Source organism: Microtus oregoni, unplaced genomic scaffold, assembly GCF_018167655.1.
Source record: "Microtus oregoni isolate MIOR12 unplaced genomic scaffold, Mior012 000037F_ref0000500, whole genome shotgun sequence".
In the NCBI taxonomy this organism is placed as follows: Eukaryota; Metazoa; Chordata; class Mammalia; order Rodentia; family Cricetidae; genus Microtus; species Microtus oregoni.
In genome coordinates, this window is record NW_024543096.1 from 20,244,075 (window position 1) to 20,267,914 (window position 23,840).

The 23,840-nt window shown below is 39.0% G+C and overlaps 1 long non-coding RNA gene across 2 annotated transcripts in view; it reads left to right on the forward strand.

Moving 5' to 3' along the window:
* Window positions 1-11,134: 11,134 nt before the first annotated feature.
* LOC121433146 overlaps window positions 11,135-23,840 on the forward strand; it is a 106,231-nt gene continuing 93,525 nt past the window's right edge. For both annotated transcript variants that reach the window (XR_005972287.1, XR_005972286.1), the window contains exon 1: window positions 11,135-11,461. This is a non-coding gene — a long non-coding RNA (uncharacterized LOC121433146). The remainder of the gene's footprint in view (window positions 11,462-23,840) is intronic.

A 23,840-nucleotide genomic window follows, 5' to 3' on the forward strand; every position in this document is an offset into this window, starting at 1 on the left:
TCCAGATGTGCATTCCCATTTTGCCAGTGTTCTGGCAAAAGCACATTTCTAGGGTGGTCAAGATCTAGAACCCAAGCTTCCTCAGAAGTCCCCCTGAGCAGGAGTGAGAAGGCTCTGCCCCCTTTGGTGAAGGGTAGGCCACAGAAAAGGTACGGGGAGGTAGAGACTGCCTCTCTCCACTCCTAGCCCCATGATCTGCCTCAAGCCTTCACACAAATTTTGGTATAAGAAATTTCATACATACCTATGATTAATATTCCACATTTCTTGTGCAACTTGACATGACAATATTTGTGTGTTTTCCCTTTAAGTGGAAAGAAGGGAAAGATGGAAATGGAAATACCAACTTAAATGGAAACAGGAAAGCAAGGCCACAAAGATGGTTGGTAGTTCTCTGCCTCAGTCTACCCAGACCTCTGGTTCTGTCATATAACTAAATCAACCCTGGTATAGCTGGGAGCCTGCCCAAAGAATAACAACACAAAGTGCCAAAGCTCCCTGTGTACCAGGCTTTCAGTCATTGCCTGTACCATCTGCACATGGCAAAATATGTCAATGTCTCACATGCCTAGGTCAAATGTTTTTCTCTATTGCTTTTTCCTGTGCACTCAGTGAACAGATTCCTTTTTGCTCATCATGAAATAATTTTGGGTTTTGTTTTATGAATTCTGGTTATTTATAAATAAAGTTGAAATAAAGTTATTTATTTATTTATTTATTTTTTTTTTTTTTAAATATTTATTTATTTATTTATTTATTATGTATACAATATTCTGTCTGTGTCTGCCTGTAGGCCAGAAGAGGGCATCAGATCTCATTTCAGATGGTTGTGAGCCACCATGTGGTTGCTGGGAATTGAACTCAGGACCTTTGGAAGAGCAGGCAATGCTCTTAACCGCTGAGCCATCTCTCCAGCCCTAAAGTTATTTATTTATAAAGTTGAAAATGTTAAGCATGATAGAGTGAGTGTTCCTTTGCATAATAACTCTGTAAAAGGTTAGCATCCCTTTAGTTGTACACAAGTGCCTTTAATGAATAGCTCATCACTTTGTAGCAGACTTGTGATTCATCAGAGTGGCGGCAACACTGGCTACTTTAATTATCATACATCTAACAAGATTTTAAGATATTTTTGTAGAATACCCTTAAATCTACACATTTAAAATTTAAAAACACGTTCACTTTCTAAATGGAAAAGTACAAACTAAGAAGAAGCCTGCGACTCTATGCTGCCGCTCACACGCTTGCTGTCTGTGCCTGTTTCTTTGGACTTTTGCTAAAAGTTACTCTCCATTTTATAAACCACAGTGGAACTACCACTGTATATATGTTTTGTGGTATCTTAATTAATGAACAATTTTGCTTCATTCTCTCTGAAAAGTTTCCAACCCCAAAGACTGAGAGGACTATTTCTTGCCCTTCCAGCTCTATGTGGCTCCTTTCTGGAGACCCTGTGTGATTTTGTCTCAGAACATACCATTGATTTCTTGCCTGACTTCCTGCTTGGTGAATGCAGGAACTACACATAGCAGCTGTGAGATATGGGCTATGCCTCTTTTAGGAATGGTTCCAAAAAGAAAAGGAAAAAGAAAAAGAGAGGAATGAAAAAAAAAAGCATAAAATGTCCTGACCTTGCTTTTATGGTTCTGTCTCTTACTGCTAGTGGAAGCTGGCTGATTTGAGCCCAAGGAAGGGAGATTACAGTGAGATGTTGATTCTGTTAGTAGAACACTGGCATTGAAGAATGCATAAGGGAGTCAAGGGCAAAAGCTGCCCTAAGTCTTTTTACCAGTCAGTTTTAAGACAAGCAAGAGGGTCTCCTTGATTAGTATCTTGAGAGGTTCATGCTTTCTCAAGGAAAGGAAGCACAAATATTCCACAATTAAGCCCATAAAGTCTCCTAATAAGAAAACAAGAACAATAAATCTTTGTTAATTTCAACCTTAGAATATTTATTATAATTAATTGTGACCACCACTACTTGAATATATTTTTGATAATCAGTAAGGAATTATGAGCTGGAAAGTTGCCTCAGGCCATCCAGAAAAAGTCTATTATTTTGGATAATAGAAATGTGGCATCCAGAGAGATGGTGTACCTATTCAAGGTTACACAGACAGTTTAGTGTGGCAGAAGTCCATTCAAGTTTTTTTTTTCACAGTTTAACTCTGAAGAAAATGAATATTGAGCGGGGATACGAGCATATAAGAAGCAAAATGGGAGTGAGTAGACTATTTCTAGATACACGAAGATTGATTTTCACTCATGTTGTGACAGAGATGAATGTAATAGAGGATATAAGAGCAGTTGCTGTTTGAAAAGGTGATGGACAAAACCAACACTGGGTTTAGCCAAGAATAAAGTCAGTGACCATCTTTGTGTCTAGCTCTGCATACTCTTCTTAAAGGACCACAAAGTTATCAAACTCAAGGACATGAGAATCCAACACTTGCGACTTTCACTCAGGTCCAAGGAGAGGCCTAGGAGAAACCAGGTTGCAAATGCTTCCAAGGTTCTATAATTTCATTAAAATCTGAAATATACTTTGTTTCTTTCATTAATAAATCACAGTCATGCAGGGAAACAAGGAAACTTTTTTGGAGACCAAGTTATTATCTTGTCTAGTCCACCACCAAAGCCTGGGCTCAAAGGATCCTCTCAAATAGTGGAGACTGAAGTCATGTACCCACACACCCACTGGAAAATAAAAGGCTGTGTTGCCCATGCCTAAGTTGTATACCCCTCTGGCAAATAGACCAAGGATGAGACCTCAACTTCTGAGGTAAGATCAAGGTACATTATTGTAACAGGAGGAACAGGCTGCTTGTCGTCCCAGCCACCCTGCTAGCTTAAACCTGAAATAATCACACAGAAACTGTATTAATTAAAACACTGCTTGGACATTAGCTCTAGCCTCCTATTGGCTAACTCTCACATCTTGCTTTAACCCATTTCTAATAATTTGTATGTCACCATGAAAAGATTCAGCATGTCTGACCTGGAAGCTCCATGGCGGTTCTCTCTTTGCTTTTTTCCTCCTAGAATTCAGTTCTGTCTCCCCGCCTACCTAAATTCTGCTCTATCACCAGGCCCAAAGCAGTTTCTTTATTAACCAATGAAAGCAACACAAACACAGAAGAATTTCCTACATCACACTACAGTAGTCAAGTGCTGTGTTTAGATCCACTCCCACGAGGGGCTGAAGAGGGAATGAAACTGCAACAAGAAACAAAGAAGACACATGAACCGCTGTGGAGAACTCAGGTACCATGCTGGCTTCTATTCTGTGCTTATAAGTGCTCACTCTTAGCTTAGCAAGTTATTCAAATACATTATTTGGGCTCTTCCCTGGTCTTTTTCACTCAGCAATCCCCCCTCTTGACAAAGATAAGTAACTGAAACTGACAAGAATATCATGGATTGCTTATCGGAGCATAAATAGCAATTTTGCATTTGAATATATTTTAAAATCATTCACAACACTTTCCTATATATGGAAGAGTTCTAGTTAGTTTTTGGTGTAGAGAATATTTTTGATGTTAAAAGAAATAGCTGATATTTATGAGGACAATTTTGCTTACAGAATAAAACTGCAACTTTGCCATAACTTAACAGAAGCAAATACATAATTTCTATTCCCCTAAAGGCTTATGGATGACATCTTTTTTCTTTTCATGTTTAAAAGGAAAAGGACAGGTACCTTTCCAGGAACATCACACTGTCACTACACTGTGTGATGGTGACATCAGAGCTCAGGGCCACCATATTTCACATGGAAACTGCTTTTCACACATTCCTGTGTGATTCCAATCTTCGCAGTTCTATTCACAGTTGCACACAGACCACATGGGATCACGTTTCCTTCTCCTCTGTCACTTTGGCAAAACTGATTCCCTCCTCCTTGGCCAAATAGTGGACAGAGGTCATTGCAGCACATTGCAGGGGTTTCAGTTATTTGATGGAGATGAACAAGCAGATAGCAGAAAGGTACATGAAAGTTTTACCAATAATTGCGTGCTGCTCAGACCTTTAGAAACTTCTGGGCCCTTGACCTGAGTCACTGCCTTTGGAATTGTCTCTGTTCACATTATCTATACTACATATCAGGACTGCAAAGTAGTGTACCACATCCCAAGTTACTGGGGCTCTGCTGGGAGCGGGGAGTTTGGCAGCTGTACTCCTGTATTCTCACAAGTTGCTTTCCTACATTTTTCTCTGCAGCACCAAGAAAGGAAGCTTCCTCTCATCAAGAGAGGCTGTTGAACCTACAGAATGACTTTGTGTCACCTTTATCCACGACCTTTGATAGGTAAATGAGGTAGTTTAAATGAGAACAACCTCCACAGGCTTGGTATTTGCATACTTGCTTTCTAGAAGGTGGAGCAGTTGGGAAGGTATTAGCAGCAGTGGTCTGATTGGAGGAAGAGTGTCACTGGGGGCGGGTTTTGAGGTTTCAAAAGCCCACCCTTTCCTAGTTAGCTCTCCCTGCCTCGTGCTTGTGTGTCAAACTGTTAGTTCTCAGCTACTGCTCTGGCCTGCCTGTTTCTTCATGGTAAATGATTCTACTTAGTCCTTCGATACTTAGTACCATTCTAGAAAAAGATAGGTTCTCAGGAACAAAGATATTGATATTCAAACATTTCTATTTTCAGGTCAAATTTAGTAATAATTTCATAGGAATGGGGATCATTGCTAAAACCTAATATGTACTGGGAACTTGACACCTCACAGAAATTTCATGACATTGATATTATTGCTGTGATCATCCAGCTTAGAAAACCAAGACTCATAAATCTTGATCATTTTGACAAAGGAGGAGGTAAAATATAGTATGGAAACTAACAATCTCTCTTCAAAGTAATAATATCATCCTAGCACCATGGCATGTGTGTTTTATATAAATCTCTCTTCAGTGACACATTATGGCTATGAAATCTACAAGTCTCCGGGATCCAAGTTCAGGAGCAAAGTAGGAGATGATGCAGCAATTCCTCACTCGTCTGGATTACATCACACTGCACATCACACTGCCATGGAAGAAACACATTTCTACATGCGGCCAAGCCAAGGGAACCGGCAAGTACAAGGCCGACCTGCAGCCAGAGTTCTGTCAAATGTGATGCGGGGCGTGTAGCCAGGAAGGAAAATGGCAAATGGTACCTCTTCTTACTTGGCTTGGAGTCTCAGATCTTCTATAGCATGTGAAAAGATAGGACTATGTTTGGAATTACTCTCACCTAGTCAACACATAAACATGGAATCTCCGGAAAAGTATCTCTCAGTCTGCCAATGCCTTCCTATCCAGAAGTCTAAAATTTTTTTTTGAGAAAACTAAAAGAGCAGAATTGCCAGTCATGAGTTTGACAATGAGGATGTCCTGCCAAAGCTTCACGTTTCAAATATTATACTGAATGCTGTGTTTTTCATGTTCTTAGCTCTTTTTCAAACACACAAGTGCTTTCTGGCTCTGCTGGATATCTGTGAAGTCACAGATCCCATGAGAACATAGCGCTTTCTATGCTTTAAAGACTTGCTTCTTCGTCGAGTGTGACAGTGGACTAACAGCATCTCCATCTTTGAGGAGCTTGTTGAAATTGTGTACCATGATCTCCAGGACAGAATGTGCATTTTGACAAGATGCCCCATAGGCATGAATCCATGTAGACACTGTTGGTTAACCATGGTGCTGGAGGGTACCATTGTAACAGGTACTCAAGTCTTTAGCACAGTTGATGCTATGATGTAAGTACCATTTAGACCGGAGGTTCTCAACCTGCCTAATGTTGCCACCTTTTAATACAGTTCCTCATGTTGTGGTGACACCTAGCCATAAAATTATTTTCATTGCTACTTCATTACTGAATTTTTGATGCTCTCACAAATCGTAATATAAATATCTGATATGAAAGATGGTTTCAGGTTTCGCCTGTTAAAGGATGGTTTGACCCTCCCCAGGTTGAGAACCACTAATTGAGGCCTTAAAACTCAGCATGTAAGCAGCACCACCTGATGAAACAAAGACAACGACCCAATCTATCAAAGGTCATAGTTTTAGGAAAGTCCTTAAATGTACTAACGTTGCTTTCTAGCTTCCATAGTTCTGCCTCTGGCTAACTGTTCTTATTAACTGTGGTGTGTCAACTCAGGGTGTGGTTTTGTGCTTAAAAGCTCATTCTGAGAAAGGTTTGGGGCTGCATTGGTGTCACAAACACCCAGTGAAGTCTCTGGAAGAATATTAAAGACTTTCTATTGGTCTAAACCCATGTCCAAGTAGCCTTTGCTGGTAGACACCCCACACCATGAGCCCAGGACTTTCACAGCTCTCATGAGTGCTTTTATCATCATTTTTATCACTTCTAAGTCGCAATGCAAAGGAATGGTTTTCATTATAACATTTTCATACATAAATGTCACAAAATATTGCTTTTACTTGTCCCTCCCCTCACTGTTCTGCTTTGCTTCCTCTTTCCCCCTCTTTTTGTCTCCTCATGCTCCTCTATAGACTTCTTTTCTGATTTTGTACCCCATGTAACCTAATGCTTTTAAGGCTGCCTACTTTTTCCTGTAATCCAGTATATGAATTCAGCCATTCCCTAGGCACCGCTACTCCAATCCAGAAACACCATCTCCTAATCCACTCTTTAAGTAACAGTTTGAAAATCAGTTCACCGTGGTGTCTATTTAAGTAAAAAAATTAACATTCCACTTTCTTTTCGCCTAAGCACATTCTGCAAGGGGAATAGATGTGAGCCATCATTTTTCTGAAATTTCCTATATATGTTCAAGTATATGAAATATGCTTTTCCAATAACAATACTGCTGCCAGAGACAGAAAACTGGGGCCATGTTCACTTGGAAATCAGGAATATTGTGTGCCGGGAACACAAAATCAAGTTCTCATTGTTCCTTTCTAACAGTTAGAGAGAACTTTCTATTTCCTGATATGGAACTAACATAATAGTAACATTTTTCTCATTGGCTAAATTGTTCCTAAATGCAAGTTAGAGAAGTTATATGGGTGGGCAAGGTGCCTGCCTAAGGTATCTGATTGGTCTAATAAAGAGCTGAATATCCAATAGCTAAGCAGAAGAGGGATATGTGAGGCTGGCAGGCAGAGAGGATAAAGAGAAGAAGAAATCTAGGTTTGGAGGAGAAACAGAGAATGAGGGAGGCACCAGGGGACAGAAGCCAGGCAGCCATCAGCCAGTCAGACATAGAGACAGCAAGAAAGTAAGAAAAGGTAAAAGTCCCTGTGACACGGGTTAGATAAAGAGAAACGGGTTAATTTAAGTTATAAGAGTTAGCCAAAGAAAAACAGGTTAAGAGTTAGCCAAAGAGAAACAGGTTAATGTAAGTTAAAAGACTTAGCCAGAAATGTCCCTAAGCTAGACTGAGCATTCAAAACTAATAATAAGTCTCTGTGTCATGATTTGGGAATGGTTGGTGACCCAAAAGAAAATGCCTGGTACACTTGGCACCCCGTATTGGGTGCCAGACGAAGCATTTATCTAATTATTCTTTATCAGTAAAAACTCAGGAGTCAGATACCAGGGTAGTAACCTGAATGATCAGAGAAGTGACAGAGAAGCAACCAGGGACCTCCTTTCTCTCTAGTTCCTTGATCCAAAAGGAACAAGATCCAATCTAAAACCTGCCTTACTACTTCCCATGTCTCTCTATCTGTCCCTACTCCTCCCAAACCTCTATGATTAATTTTGCTCAGCTAGTAGCTCGCTCCTCCATCTGATTCAAAGCAAACTTTATTGCCAGTCTCAGGAGTATCAGGATGCAATCAGTATTTCAGACAACAGGCTGCATAGTCCCAAACTGAAAATCCTTGACCTCCTTAGTCCTTTAATGAGTTGTGTATTAGTATCTAGATAAAAAGGTATGGAAAAATGGGCTACTGAACATGGTACATAAGAAACATATGGAACTCTTGGATGTTTCAGGAGCAGCAGGTGAGTCAGGGCTAAGAGGGGCAGAAGAAAAGAGAATATGAATTCCTATCCTTAGTGAAATCTACTAAATTTAAAAGCCATTGGTTTAGCTAAGTATTTGGTAGAAGGTAGTAGTCGAGGGAGTCTGGTCCATCTGGGAGAACAGGAGGAACACAAAACAAGACTTTAAGAAAAAGGGGATGATGTAGAACTAGGTTCCTGGTAAGTTCTGGAAAGAAGTTGCATTTCCCCAGTCTGTAGGTACCTGATTGAATTAAACCTGCATGCTTTCGTATATGATAGTGTCTAAATTCACTGTATTATTTATGAGGGCATGACTTTATTTTTATGTCAGTTTAACTTGTCCGTAGGAGAAACAGTGCATTTCTTTCCTATGTATTATGCTTTAACGCTTAAGGGAAAGATAGCCTAAATTGGTGGTAGTCAGAATGGGACGTGGGGGCAGTTTGGCCTTTGGGAGATGTTTCTTAGGCTCCACCACAATTTCTAGTCATCACAATGGAAAGTTGCCTCTGTTACCTGTGAGTAGAGGCCAGTGATAATGTTCAGTATTCTGCTATGCACAAGAGAGACCCATTGCTAAGAATTTATGACCCCACACTTCAGTTAGGCCAAGACTAAACCTTGTCTTAGAACAACCACTTACTTTACAGAGAGAACTCACACTTCAAAGAGGCTATTGGTATATGCCAAGTCTCACTGAGAAAACTAAAGAGACAAATCCTCTATTGCATTCCCAGTATGCCATTTAGCTTCTGAAAGTTAGCATTCTACATGGAATTGATGGAAAAATAAACACTCCTGTGAGCACATTAGACTTTAGATATAGTATGTATTTCTACAAATCTTTAAAACACAGTACCACTAACAAGCATTAGGATGACCAGGCAAGGAGGAGAACAGAGAATTCAATTATGTAACACATATTTAGATATACTACAAGAGCCATTTCTGTATTTGATCAAATAACAACCCAATAGAGTGGATCTTCATGCATTTCACAACTGCTTGGAAACTATAAGAACATGTATTGTAAGAACCTACATAGAGAAGTTATACTTGGCATGTCTACAGTGAGGCCTGAAGATCTTCTTTCCTACAAATTCCATGAAGATGCTGATGTTGATAGCCAGATCACTGAGAACTTCTGGCCTAGCATGTGATGAGGAAATAGCAAATGTTGGCCCAAGGGTATAGGTATTTAAAACTCCAATGTACTCCCATCACCTTTAGCATAGAGTGATTAATGTTAATTCACACAAAGGAATAAGTGGCAGGCCCAAAACCAATTTAGACCATATTTAATTCAAATTCCAAAACATCTAAAAAGAAAGAGATCAGTATGTTTTTATGTTCTTACATAAAGCAAACAATTCCTCTTACAGAAGCCAGTATAGGCAACATTAAAGTAAAACCGGAAAAAAAAATTGAGGATGATAGTGACACCCGAAATATGTCTGTATATACATATACATGTATATTCCAGATGTATAGATATGATTATGTATGTATTCCTTATTTTTAGCATTTTGTTTCTGACCCCAAGTAACCCTGATCAGATGGGGCTCCTGTGCCAATTTGCATCTATTGACATCGGTAAGATAAAATCAGGCCTTTAGGGAGATGTAACTGTCTCTTCAAATGATTTGGGAAAATCTGTACATCTTCAATCAATTACACATAGCACAAATGCAGCCTACCTCTACCCTAAGTGACCAACATCTCCCCCACCTCCAATATTAATCACAGCCTAGTGAAAATGACACCTAGGGAAACTAACTTCCACAACACTTATTTCCAGTCTGTTATTTCAGCAATGCCCAGTGCTTCAGAGAGTTCTGCGCAGTCTACCCAGAGAGCATGCTGTACTTATACCCCTCTGTGCACCAGCGCTCTCTTGGAGACACCCAAGGCAAACATGAGTCAACTTTCCACTCAGCCCTTGGAGATCATGGAGACAGTTGATAAAACCGTTAATTCCTTAACTCCTACCATGGACTCCAAATCACAGAATACTGCTTGCCAAACACACATCGGAAGCCAAGCCTTCAAATGTGCTGCATCTACCCCCAACTTTTAAAACCCCTCTGTCTTTTGAAAGGAGGCGCACTCTGTTGTGTCATCATCTCCGGGTTAACTGAATGAGTGTTCCCTGCCAACCTCCTGCTGCTGCGGCAAACTCACTCTGCGGCTTGTCCTGCATTTTCTGCAGCGTGCAACTCTGGGGCCGCTGTTTTTCCTGCAGCAGGACACGGTGTGGGAGAGTCTGAAACAGAATCAGTGCTCTCCTGCTTTCACTCGTACCCTTAGAGGAGTAACTGTTCCCGTCAAACCCCGGGCTGGTCCCTCCAGATCTCCTAAGCACAGTCTCTCCGGCGTTAACCCAATGCAGTTAACCCAGCCTCATTCGGTGCTAGCATCAAATGACACGCTGCTGCAGTGTTCATCTTGAGACTAAGTAGGCAGGATTTATTATCTGCGGAAGTCCCCCCAAGTGCCAGGTTACTCGTGCTCCATTCTCGCAACAGAGGACGAGTACAGCAGACACAGAGCTCATTTCCAAGACAAGCAAATTCACAGTTAGAGACAAGGGCAGCACAGCAGCCAAGACCTGCAGTAAATCTTTTCTGGCTCACAGAAATCTCTAACAATGCTCTTCTGCAACGACTCAGATTAAACAGATCATATTTGGTTTGCACATCAAATCAGCAGCATAGAAAAGATGCCTGATTAGCAAATTCCAATTTATGATGCTTTTGCTCATATCTTAATGCTAGGAACAGTGCAAGACTTCCAATGCTTCCAGTGAATAATCAAGCATGCTGACAGAACTGGAGCCTCTTAGCAATGCCTACCTGCACCTTTCAGCCTGGCTCACAGGAACCTGCCAGGACCAAAGGAAGAAAAAAAAAAAACAACAACAACAACAACAAAAACCCCAAACCACCGAATCATGCAAATAAGTATTTACCCCGAAAGATGTATGTAGTTAAAGTTCAGCTTCCTGCATCTTCCATAGCCCCTGAAGTGTTAATCTGAAGAAACAGTTTCATGAGTTTCCACAGGCCAGTAGTGAGTCTCCTACACTTGACCTAGACAGACTTACATAACGAAGCATCAGTGCTGGGGAGCTTGTACGATGTCATCACCAGCAAGAATAAGAAGTATTGGCAGCAGTAAGCAGGCGGGCAGGCTGGGATTTTGCATGGAAATCATGAGCCCTGCCTTGCTTTTCTTTTCTGAAATGTTTTGGAAGGAGAGTTATGAATAGCCCAGAAATAGGTCTCATTTTTGTGGGTGGGAAGAATGACCAGAAACATGAAAGCTAAACCTTCCAGCAAGTGCAAGGTATTTCTCGTGGAGGGTGCAGTGAACCCGGGAGGAGGAATTGCCTTCTGTGAACTTCTAAAGCATCACATCTGGAGGGAAGAGGACGGTAAAGCGGTGGCATAGCGCAGAGGATGCTGCTGAGAGCTTCGGTCTGCCTTTAACTCATTGTGGTGAGAGAAGGGGGATGTGGTGATACGAAGTGAGAGTTGGGATTGCAGGTTGTTTTGCAGAGAAATAGCCAAAGGATTTCTCATAGTTTTAACACATTGTTTTAAGCAAGATGATAGCAGAATTGCTTTTCTGGATAAAATTGAGACTGTGCTGGGCACGGCTGTTTTATGTATTTTAACTCCTGATGGTCACCTGGGAACAGGTACACATTTCTGTGGTTTTCATATAAATGTCAGATATCATCATTCATTTTACTATTTATACTGAAATACAGTTAATGATTTTTCTCATCAGATTTTGCATATAAATAATCATTTTTAGACTTTGAAAGCAATCTCTATGAATATGTCAAGGGATTTCTTGACATATTCATAGAGATTATTTTATCTTTTTTTGTTTTTTTTAAAGATAGTCTTTGTTAGATTCACTTCTTAATACCTGAAGGAATATTTTAAACAGCAGAATATATATATATATATATATATGTATATATATATCTTGATTACCAATCAATTATCTCAAGTATACATAATACAGATTGCAACCTTAAGACCTACAAACAGTAAATCCAGCCTTCCATCTGAGGATGATGATATTATATCAACATACTATGACATCATATTATTTAATAATAAGTAAAATCACGGTTTTATATGGGTTGTAGACTAAGCTATATAGTTTCTGAGGTGACTGAAATAGAGAAGCAGCCATGCATGCACTACTCAAAAATAATCACAGTGTTCTGTTCTTAGCTAGGAGTTTGCTGCTGATTTATCACATTGAGACCAGGGTGAGGAAAGGAGAGAATGCAGGTCTAGGAGAGAACACAGTGATCTAATGCCTCCTGCCGCTAGTCAGCAAGGAAACCTGCTATTAAGTGGAGTCAGATGAGGCTCAGCTGACATAGACGAGGGGAATGGAACGTGGCTTCAAGTTTACCTGGGATTTTGCTACCACACTACAGTAAATGTTTGTTTGTTGGTTTGCTACCAGAACATGGGTGAGATTTATAAAGATTTAATTTTTTTTCCCTCAGACAAACTATACTGTCATTAAACATTTATTTGCTTTTTTGCAGTAGTCTAGATTTTGGGAAAACAAATTCTGTAGAAGATGGAATGAGAACTTGTCTGATTCCCCCCTCAGAACCATAAAGAACAGTAAGGAGCATACTGGCATAACATTGAGCTGCATTTGCAAAGTCATAAGTTGTATTTGGAGTATTAAGTGATAGAGACTGGGTTGATGTGGATTATGTAAGAGGCGTCCATGCTTTGAAGTGTCGATGACCAGGGAATCAACAACATAGGAAGTGAGGGTCTGGAAAATAGGAATCACTTTAAAAAGTTCTGTCTTACGTGGTTTGAAGAGCACTAAAGCCTCTTGGAGTCAGGGACAGTGCTTTTCACACTCGTCTCTCTGCCGTAATGACAGTGCTTACTGTACCTCATTGAATATTTGCTGGAATAGTGGGAGAAATAGGGTTTGCAATGAATTAATGTACAGGGAGCTGCATCTCCTATGGTTTGGTAGAATTCCCTGTAAAATAATTTTAAATTATCTATAAAATTATTCATTAATACCTTAATTTAATATGTGCCTATGTGAATGAATGCTTCAGCAATTCTTGTTTAGAAACTGTTCTTACAGTGTTTAATGGAAAGGTTCTACTATTAGATGGAGGCTGTACGAGTTTGACCATACATCAGATAGAATGTGGTATCCACAACCTTACACCAAAACACATTGTTTTTCCACAGTGATGCAGTCATCTGGAGGGAGGATTTCAGAGTCAGGCCTGCAAACTCCTTATCTTTGCTGGTCTGAGCTCGGTTTTCTTCCTCTGGACTATTTGCAGCCCATGGCTTTCGTCTTCCTACTTGTTCTGGTTTGGTGTTAGGGTGCTTGGTGTCCGACTCCAGCGGGCATGGGGTGAGCAGCCATGTCCCAACGAGCTGTACCCTGCTTTCATCCTCCTGCTTGTTGCCTCGTGGCCCCAGCGTGGCTGCCTCACCACTGACATCTTGCCTAAACATAGATGAGAAGAAACGGGAAATGCTGGGTACTAGGTCCCAGCAGATCAGTTGTTTCTCTAAGAACATTTCCAGAGGGCCATCCTGAGATTGATCTACATCTCATAGTGCTGAAATGTGTAAAATGCCTTTCAAAGGAATGTCAAGAACAACTGAGTTTTGCTATGCCATTGCCAAATCCCAGCAAAGCTTGGGTTCTGGTTTTAAGGCCAATGTGGTGTTCCTCCATGTATTACCTGCTTTTGTCATTGCTGTGACTAGGCATCTGACAAGAAGGAACTCACAGAGTTAGTATCAGTTTACAGAAGGGATAGGGTCCTCCATTATAAGGAGGCATGGTGGCAGGGACTTCAGGCGGGTGGGTGGTCACATGATGTCCAAAGTAAGGAAGCAAAATGTGGTAACAATCCCTGCTAGCTGGATTTAGATAACTCCTGTTTCTTCAGCACAGGTCCAGCCTATAGAAGCACCCACATTTAGGATGGGTTTTCCCATCTTAGTTAGTCCAATCCCCAACAGGTACACATGCACTTGTCTTTCTCCCTGGGATGCTAGTGACCTTGACAAGTTGACAACCAAGGTAAACCAGCACACTCTCCTATACATTCTTCTTACTTTATAGTTTGGATTGCTGGTGAAATTGTAATGCATTTAGCAGTGCCTGAAAGTTTAAACTTGCTTAAATTCCAAAAGCACTAAGACTTTATTTTTAATTGTGTGTTTGTGTATGGTGTGGGGTAGACGTCCCTGTGAGTGCACTTGACCACAGAGACTGAAGATGACAGACTTCCGAGAACTGGAGTTACAGGCATTTAGTTGTTGGCTCCCTAACGGGGGTGCTTTTATTGAACTGGGATCCTATGAAAGAGCAATGAGCTCTTGAGTCCTGAAGCATCTCATTTTATAACTGTGTCCTTCAAGTACACTTGTTCAAAGGCTTCTTTATTAAAACAAAACAAAACTCACCAAGAGACAATAAATGGATTCTGAATTAAACCTTAACTCTCAGGATCTCTGTAATAAGTAGAATTCACCCTTGCAAATTTATCAACTAGACTTAAACTACTAGCTGATCCATGGGCATCTTTTTGTTTTCTATCAATTTAATTATATAACATTGCTGTTGGCCAGGAGCTAGTCTGCATCCTGGGACATGGATATACTCAAAAACCTTACTTACACATTTACAGGGATATGGTTAGACCAGAATGTGAGATTGCTAATTTTACAGGAAAAAATATGTATCTTAATTTATCTTAAAACCAATTTTTATGGACAAGATAGTTGAATTCTAAAGAAAAACCACAATTGTCTTGAAATAATCTCTTCAAAAGCAACTGCATATTGCACTAGTCTTTACCCACTAAAATCCAGGTGCAGTCAGTGGTTTATATATGTATATATGTTTATGTACATATAAATATATAAACATGTACATATAAATATACACACAAATATATATACATATACATGTATATACATGTATATGTGTGAATTTGGTAACATATACTTGTTTTTGTTTTATTTTTATGATCCCTGAATATAATCTACTTTGTTTAGCTTTCTCTCTGATGTTGACCAGTAACAATTTGTAACCTTCCCTCCCAAATGTTGGCAAACATCCATAACCCACCAAATAACCAATAAACCACCCACCCCAACTCCTGGGAATGTGGACATCATGTTCTATGGGCATCTATGGTTTACTGTGGATTGGGGCCTTCAGAAAATTGGGAGATAAAACTATGACATCAAGGTTGGACAAGATAAATCAAAAGAAAGAAAAGAATCCAAAAGAAGGAATAAAAACAGGGGCCCAATATCGTGTACACTCGGAAGTCCCATAAAAACACAAATCTGGAAGACATAATATATACAAAGAGGACCTGGTACAAACCTGTGTAGGCCGTGCTTGCTGCATCATTTTTTTGTGAGTTCTAATGAGCTTTGATCCGGTTGATTTGGAGGGCTTTGTATTCTTGGAGTTCTCCATTTCCTCTGGCTCTTAAACTCTTTCTGTCTCCTCTCCCATTTTCACCCTTTTATAAGTGAGAAAAAGAAAGATGGGGAGAATATTGGGCAGAGATAAAGGAGTGCTAGTCATAACATGTGTTTGGTTCAATGTATTTAATTCTTTACAAATCCCTAATTTAGCTGCCTTTTAGAAACCTGGGTTATTACCACCAATCTGACATTTGTAAAGTACTTATGAATGTCATCCCCTATCTCCATGAGATTGGCATCTTTTATGGACCTCTGTGCCTTTCTCTGTCTTGTCACATGGAAAGGAAGTATTCTATTAACCTTCTGTAGAATTACATAAACGTGAGGTGGAAATATGTGTGGAAATCTCTAATTCTACTAGAAAATATTGCACAGAATCTAGGAGAGCTCAACCCCCAACTTGGGATGTTGATTGATGTTCATAATTTTAGTGGTGGGGTCAGACTCGTGAAATGGTGATGATGAGATTTTTTGCAAAGCGTTGCTCTGACATTATTGTGAGCAACAATTAGTCCCAAGATGCCTTTTATTTTGGGGATGGCAATCTTAGAAGTGATTTTCCAACTAGATGAACAGCTGCAAATATCTTCAGATTTGAAAGCACTTCTCTTTCTGCAAGACTGGCAAAAAGATTCCAAATATGAATGATTTTGCACCTACGAGGAACTATTATGTCAGCATACTTAGTTGTGTATGATAAAATCGCCTCTATTTTCCGAGGCAATGCACATTACAGATCAACCAGTAATAGCACCCAGAGACTGAAGAAACTCTGGTTTTGATGTTTTCCAATGTTTTCCAACAAGGAAAAACAGCAAAAAAGAAGAAATTTTTCATTTACTACTGTGTTTAAAGACAACATATTTTGAAAACACATTAAAATATATAATCTTTTTTAAGTGATGTAAGCCAATCTTGAAATGTAAGACAAGAGTAGATTAATGTATAATCTTTGAGCCCTATAAGTTGTGTTTTATATAATAAATAATTTTAAAATACTATGTTTATGAATATTCAAAATCATTAAGCTATATAATTTTGTATTGTGTGTACATGTGTTTACATATGTGCAGGTGCATGTGAACATATGTGGGTGTGGGTGTATGTACATGAATGCATATGTGTGGAGGCCAGAAATTAACCTTGGATGTCCTTGCTCAGGAGTCTTCAGGCTTGGGTCCTGAGATGTTATATTCACGGCTCTCTTGCTCACCAAGTATGCTAATCTGACTGACCAGTGGAAGCCCAGGTGTCTGCCTGTCTCCATTTCCCAAGCCCCAGATTGACAAGTATGTACCAATATGCCTGCCTTTTGTTGTGTAGGCTCTAGGACTTCAACTCAGGTCCTTATGTAAAGCAAATATCTTACTGACTGTGGTGTCCCTCAACCTTGTAACCTATTTGTAAACAGATGACTTTCTTATGTTTTACAATTATTTTTTGGTGTTTTGTCTCTGTGTATGTGTATGCACCACATCCACACAGCCGTCAGAGAGCAGTAGCAGGCGATAGATTGCCTGAGACTTGAGTTACAGATGATTGTAAGCAGCCATAGTTTGGGTACTGGAGATGGAATCTGGGTCCTCTGCAAGAGCAGCCAGTGCTCTTAAATACTGAGTCTGCCCCTCTAATTGCTTAATATATACTTATTGTATAGAACAAAGAATGAAAACTATTACAGGAAATCTACATCTTGACTATATTTTGTCAGTATTCCTGTTTACTTAGCATCAAAGCAAACTTTGCAAGATTGTGGGGACAGTAACACCTCTCTGGCATGTGAACTTAGTGGGGAAATTTATTCAATGGAAAGTCACATGAATCTGATAGTGTTCACTTCTACCACTCTTGATGCCCTTCTACAAACATGAGACTTTTCTTCTCTAGTAGTCCAAAAGAAATCTGTATCTAACCAGGTAGATCATCAGATTCAAGCACATTGAAAATATTCTGTTTGAATTTCATGATTAACCCCTTTCTACCTTCACATATCTGTTGCATGAAAGTTGGAAGGTTTGAGTTTTTTTTTCTTCACTGGGAAATGCCACATTCATTACAAACTTAACTAATAACCCAGTGGTTGAGTTTTAAAGTATCTTTGCTTCTGGTGATTTTTGTTTTTCTTTTGGTGGGCTCTTACATGATATATTATCATATGGGACATGCAGATTCCTTTACAGATCCCAGCTGCAAGGCACTGGATAGCTTCTTTGGGCATGCTATGTCAGTCTGGGTAAACTTACACAGTTACGTGGTCCTCACTAAAGTCAGTCTTTACAGTGAGCCTAGCAGCATTCACTTTTGCTCATGTTACATATTCAACATCCCTACCATCATCAAATGAACATATTTAATCATTATATTGGGTTGTCCAACTTGCATCTAAGAAGATTCCAGTGAGCTGTCAAATGTCCTAGACTTTTGACAATTGAGAAAGAGCCAATAGCTGTCATGTTCTCTTCATATCATAGAAAATGTGAACACAGGTCAGTCACCCACATTGAAAAACACAGTACCTCAGCCATTCACAAACAGACACAATTTTGTTGACTGCTTTGCACACATTTTATGTATTTACATTTATAGCCAAGCCAGGCTTAACATACCTGCCTACAAATATTATAATTGTATATTTATATTAAAGAATAGATGGTACCATTTTGTCACATTTAGAAAACGATGAAATGCCCACAGCTTGTTTTTAGTATTTTTTATTAAAAAGTGAAAAGGCCAACCATATTCTTACCTGGGTAAGGTATTTATATTCTCTGTTCCACTTTATACATGCTCTTGTTTTGGGTTAATGACTTGTGCTCTAGACTATGGGAAATCTGTTTTCTCACATATGTTCCTCCATGCTGTTATTGAAGGTGCACATGTCTCACTTCTAATAATCTTAACTGATGTGCATCCTTCTTATCTAGGAGCAAAAAAAGACCCTTAATTATAGCCTTTTTTTAATCTTCTAGAAGCCTATGATACAATTATTTTGGAATACTTGGACTCTTGCTAGTTTATAACAGGCATGGACAATATCAGCATTGGTCACTCTAGACCAAGGACTGGAAGAACAAAATAATTGGATTTTAGAAAAAGATAAGAGTGCTTCATCCTTTGGTGGTCTAAGGGATCTTGGGAAAATGAAATTTGGACAGAGAAATGGAGGTGGAAATATTACACAAGAAGATGAAGTTAATCTTTTGTGGAGGAAAGGAATATTCCAAAAAAAGGCAGTTTATGCAGGGCTAAGGGTTTTGCATTATTGTGATTAATCACAAGCACAGCTGCCAAGTTTCCATCATGAAAATAATCTCCAGGAGAATCCATCAGGTTCTATTGCCTATTAATTTCTGTTGATGTATTTTATTTGGCATCTTAAATGACAGAATATACTTGCTTGTATTTTAAGTGAAGGTTAAAAGACAAAGCTCATTAAAGTAATGATTCATATATGGTATTTAAGAACTGAGCAATGTTATTGCTCCAAGAAAATTGTGAAAATTTAGTCTTAGTGGGGGTTTATACCATGTCCTTGAAATATCTAATTATATGACTTGAAATTTTCACTTAGTACATATTGATTGCTAGTGCTTTGGCTGATATTCATTATTTATCAAGAAATTATGGAAGGAGGTAATGTGGTATGGGAGTACACATTCTTATTTTAAAATAATCTTGCATTTACCGTTAAATATTTTCTTCTTATATAACTTTGAATATTTCCTGTCTGTAAACGTGTGTAGTCAGGAAAAAAAAAAAACCGAGACTGAACTTAAATGTATTTTAATCCTCTCACTTTCTAATTTTTTTAAAAATGCAATCTTCTTCCATTTTATTCCTTTAAACAAACACACTCACGATGAGTAAGCCACACAATTAAAATCATTTTCCCTTCCAGGCAGCAGGGGAATTTTCCTAGGTCTGCAGATCGGCTTTTAGCCTAGTTAAAACTTAATACCCAAACCAACTTTCCAAAGAAATATAATGAGATAAAGAACACTCTAAAAGGATGCTTCCTTTTTGTTTCTGGCATGACTTGCAAAGAATCTTGAAGTAAGATAATAATAGATCGATCACAGGGCAGTGCAGTGTTTTACACTGCGATAGCATTCAACCTAACTGACCTTCAGTGAGTGATAGATATTCAACACTCTCCCCTGGACCTGGCCGAGGTGCAGTTTCCTTATGAAGAACAAGCACTGTCTCCCATGGGAGGTCAGATATGAAGGGATGATTGCTGGCTCTTGCGACGTTAGCATCTCTTCTTGATTCGCCCATTGGTAGACTGAGTTGAAGTGAGTCAGGGAGCTTCCCAAAGGCCAACTTACTCAGACAATTGACTGAGCCTTGCTGGTTCATCTTTGTTCACAGGACATTTGAGGGCTTCCTGACAACTCCTACACAGAAGACAGGATGTGCTTCATGTTTTCATAGTGTCTTCTAATTATGAAACTCTTTCAGGCATTTTCATAAGCCGGTTTCTATATGGGCATGAACCTCTCGAAATAACACCAGAGCTAATAGTACATACACAATTTGTTGTGAGGTAATTTTCCCCTATTTTAATACAATTTTAATTTCCTTAGAATAAATCGAATCTTTCTTTACATAGTGGTTAATGGGTAATTGGTCCTAGGATTCTTCACAGTTCCCCAAATTTGTAGATGGTTCCTTGTTATTTGTATACTACCTATAAGAGCTTACTTACATACTTTCAATCATCCCTTAAATAACTTACAGTGTTTAATAGCAAAAAATGACTGCAAGCGATCTAAGAAATAGGGATTTTGGTCATCAATGCCTATAGCTGTAGAGGCTACAATGAGATTTTTATGTACTTTCTGCCACCATGAAAGCAACTGTAGATACCTTCACTCATTGATTTGGCATTACTGTGGGTTTTTTTTCTCTGAAGAAATGGTAAACATGCACACAGAATTGTGTTTTATGATACCCCATTGTTGCCATTATCATCATCATTATTATTATGTTATTGTAATTATCTGAGGTCTGAAAAGATGGTTCAGCAGTCGAGGACATTTATTACTCTGGTGGAAGATCCAGGTTTGGTTCTCAGCACCCACATTGGGTATTTCATAACCATCTATGATTTCAAATCCAGAGAATCTAATACTCTCCTCTGTCCTGCATGGGTACCTGCATACACCTGATACATATGACTCACACAGGCACACACACACACACACACACACACACACACAAATAAAATATATACACAAATTAATGCTTATTTTTTTCTTTGCAGAAAGTGCTCAGTGGAGATTCAGAAAAATGACTGTCTTCCATATTGTCTTAATAACTTCACAAGATGATGTGATAAACACTACAATGTGCCCTTTACTCCAAAACTATCAAATATTGAATATGCTTAATAATAGACTTTAATGCTTTAGTATCTGCCAAAAATACTAATGTTTAACATTCATGTGGAATATTTCACCAATGTTTCTATCTGTAGTGTTCAGTGTTGCTGTTGTAACAAAGAAAATATTCATAAGACACTAGATATTTTCTATGTGTGCAATATGGGACTTTTAAATGTTAGCAAGGTATATTAGGGTCCTTGACTGGTCTGATCTTTCTTCTTAGTGTACTCTGACTGTGATGGGCTTCATGCCGTGTAGCAGGTTTCATAAAATTCTGTTCATTCTCTGTCTAGTGTTAGAAAAGGAAAGAGGGCTTCAGAGATGGCTCTGCAGTTAAGAGAACTTGCTCTTGCGGAGAACCTGGGCTCAGTTTCCAGCACTGGCATTGGGCAGCTTACAACTTTCTGTAACAACAATTTTAGAGGATCCAATACCCTCTTCTGGCCTCCTGGGGACTACACACTTGCAATGCAAATACATACACACAGAAACACATAGGTACACAAAATGAATCAGTGACTAAACAGAGAAACAAACCAATAAGTAACTAAAATTTGTTATTTATTTATTTATTTTGGTTTTTCGAGACAGGGTTTTTCTGTGGTTTTGGAGCCTGTCCTGGAACTAGCTCTTGTAGACCAGGCTGGTCTCGAACTCACAAGTGCTGGGATTAAAGGCGTGCACCACCACAGCCCGGCTCAAGATTTGTTATTTCTTACAAATGAATAATAACAAAAGAAAAATGGCATATGTAGCATCATCTCCTGCCTGATCCTCAGAAGACCACAAAAATGTAAACAAATCAGCCTTAATCCAAGATGTAAAACGTCACAAGGATTAGCTGATACTTCCTAAGAGATTAGTACCTAATGAGTACCACATGAAGGAACCGAGCTCCACATGTGTGGTAATGACTCTTTGACTTGTGTGACACAACAACATAGTGATACCTGTTCCATCATGAAGAAGCCTCTTTTCCTTTTAAATGAGGACAGATTCACGATCTTGTGTTCATTAAGGGTACCAAACAAGGGCCAGTATTTATTGATTTTGTTCTACCTCTAAAAAACTCTTCCTGATTCTTTGGTTAAGATCTGTGTGTAGAAAAAGAAAATGCCAATTATTTCCAGTCATTTCTTCACAATACTCTGGTTAGATTTATTATATTCACTAGCAACATCTTCCTTGATTCTGGATAACATGTTGGAGCCATATTTGAAATGTTAAATTCTAAGAGTAACTTATTTAATTTCCTCCCTCTTGTCAAGAATACAAAAGAGATAAGGCCCCATTGCTAAGATGGGGGAGGTGAAACAGCCTTACAGACAAAATTTTGTTCTCAAAACTCTAAAAAAGAGAGTAGAAACAAACAACGTATAGAAACACGAGAAACACCTAGTATATGTTATTCTGTGTTCACATATAGCTTTTGCATTAGTTTTCTTTTTTCTTCATCACCTCCCCACCATTTTTTTTTTTGAGATAAGATTTCTCTGTGTAACAGTCCTGGCTGTCCTAACTTTCTTTGTAAACCATACTGGGCGTGAAATCAGACTGTCTCTGTCTCCCGAGTGCTGGGTTTAAAGTCATGAGTCACCACTCCCAGGCTGCTTTATCATTCTTAACCTTTTTGCTTGTTTTGTTGTTGTTGTTTGTTTTTCGAGACAGGGTTTCTCTGTGTAGCTTTGGTGTCTGTCTTGGAGCTAGCTCTTGTAGACCAATCTTACCTCAAACTCACAAAGATCCACCTGACAGGTATAAGATGGAATCTCAGAGTCATTTTGAATGGCTTTTCCCTGACAAGTACGGATGTTAAAAATGTCTTTAAGTGTTACTTGGCAGTCAACATTTCTCTGGTGAGAATTATCTGTTTAGGTATGTACCCAATTTTATACTGGATTATTTGGTTTGCTTATGATTACTTTCTTGAATTCTTTATATATTTTTGAATATTAGTCCTCTGTCAGATGTGGAGTGGCTAAAATATTTTCCAACTCTGTAAGCTGCTGTTTTGTCCTGTTGATGGTATCCTTTGCCTTACAGAAGCTTTTCAGTTTTATGAGATCCCATTTATTAATTGGTGTTATTGGTGTTATTGATGTCCTGTTCAGGAAGTTGTCTCCTGTGTCAATGTGTTCATGGCTATTTTCCACTTTCTATTCTATTAGGTTCAGTGTATCTGGCTTTATGTGGAGATCTTTGATCCACTTGGATTTGATTTTTGTGCTGCGTGATAGACATGGAATGTATTTGCATCTCCACCATGCTGATATCCAGTTGGATTAGCACCATTTGTTGAGGATGACAAAGGAAAACAGAAAGAAAGAAAACAGTCTAATCCTGCAGATGGCAGGATTAGAAGCACGAGATGACTGAAATGGCTAACAAAATAAAATTCCCCAAAGAAAAAAGACATCAGCCTTATCAAATAGAAGTGTGAAGCCAGCTGTACTCGTTTCCTGACATATTACACTGTTTTCTTCATGGAATTTGAAAACTGAATTTATCCCCCCCCCCTCCCGCAGAATCAAGTATCATTTGTTACATAGTATCAGAAACTAGATTTATCAGAAATAAATTTACTCACATGATGGACATATAGAAAACAAGAGGGAAACAGAAAAGAACAGATTTGAATAATGTACATTAAGGATTGAGTCTGAAAGGTCCCTGGTAGGCTTATGTCTTGTGTGTTTTCCTCTTGCTGACTTCTTTTTAGATGCTGAAATCTGATTTGCAGGCCGGCAGATGGAGACATTGGACAAAGCATTTTGAAACTTAAAGGTCACACTAGAACCACAATTTCCCTCTGTACTTAGTACCTAAAGAGTAATAACATATTACATGTGCATAAAGACTAGTATATTGCTATAATATTGAACAGTTAGCAACTAGTGGGGATGTACAGGAAGGACTGGTTGTTTGCGTGGGGGGTGGGTGAGTTCTGTAAGAGG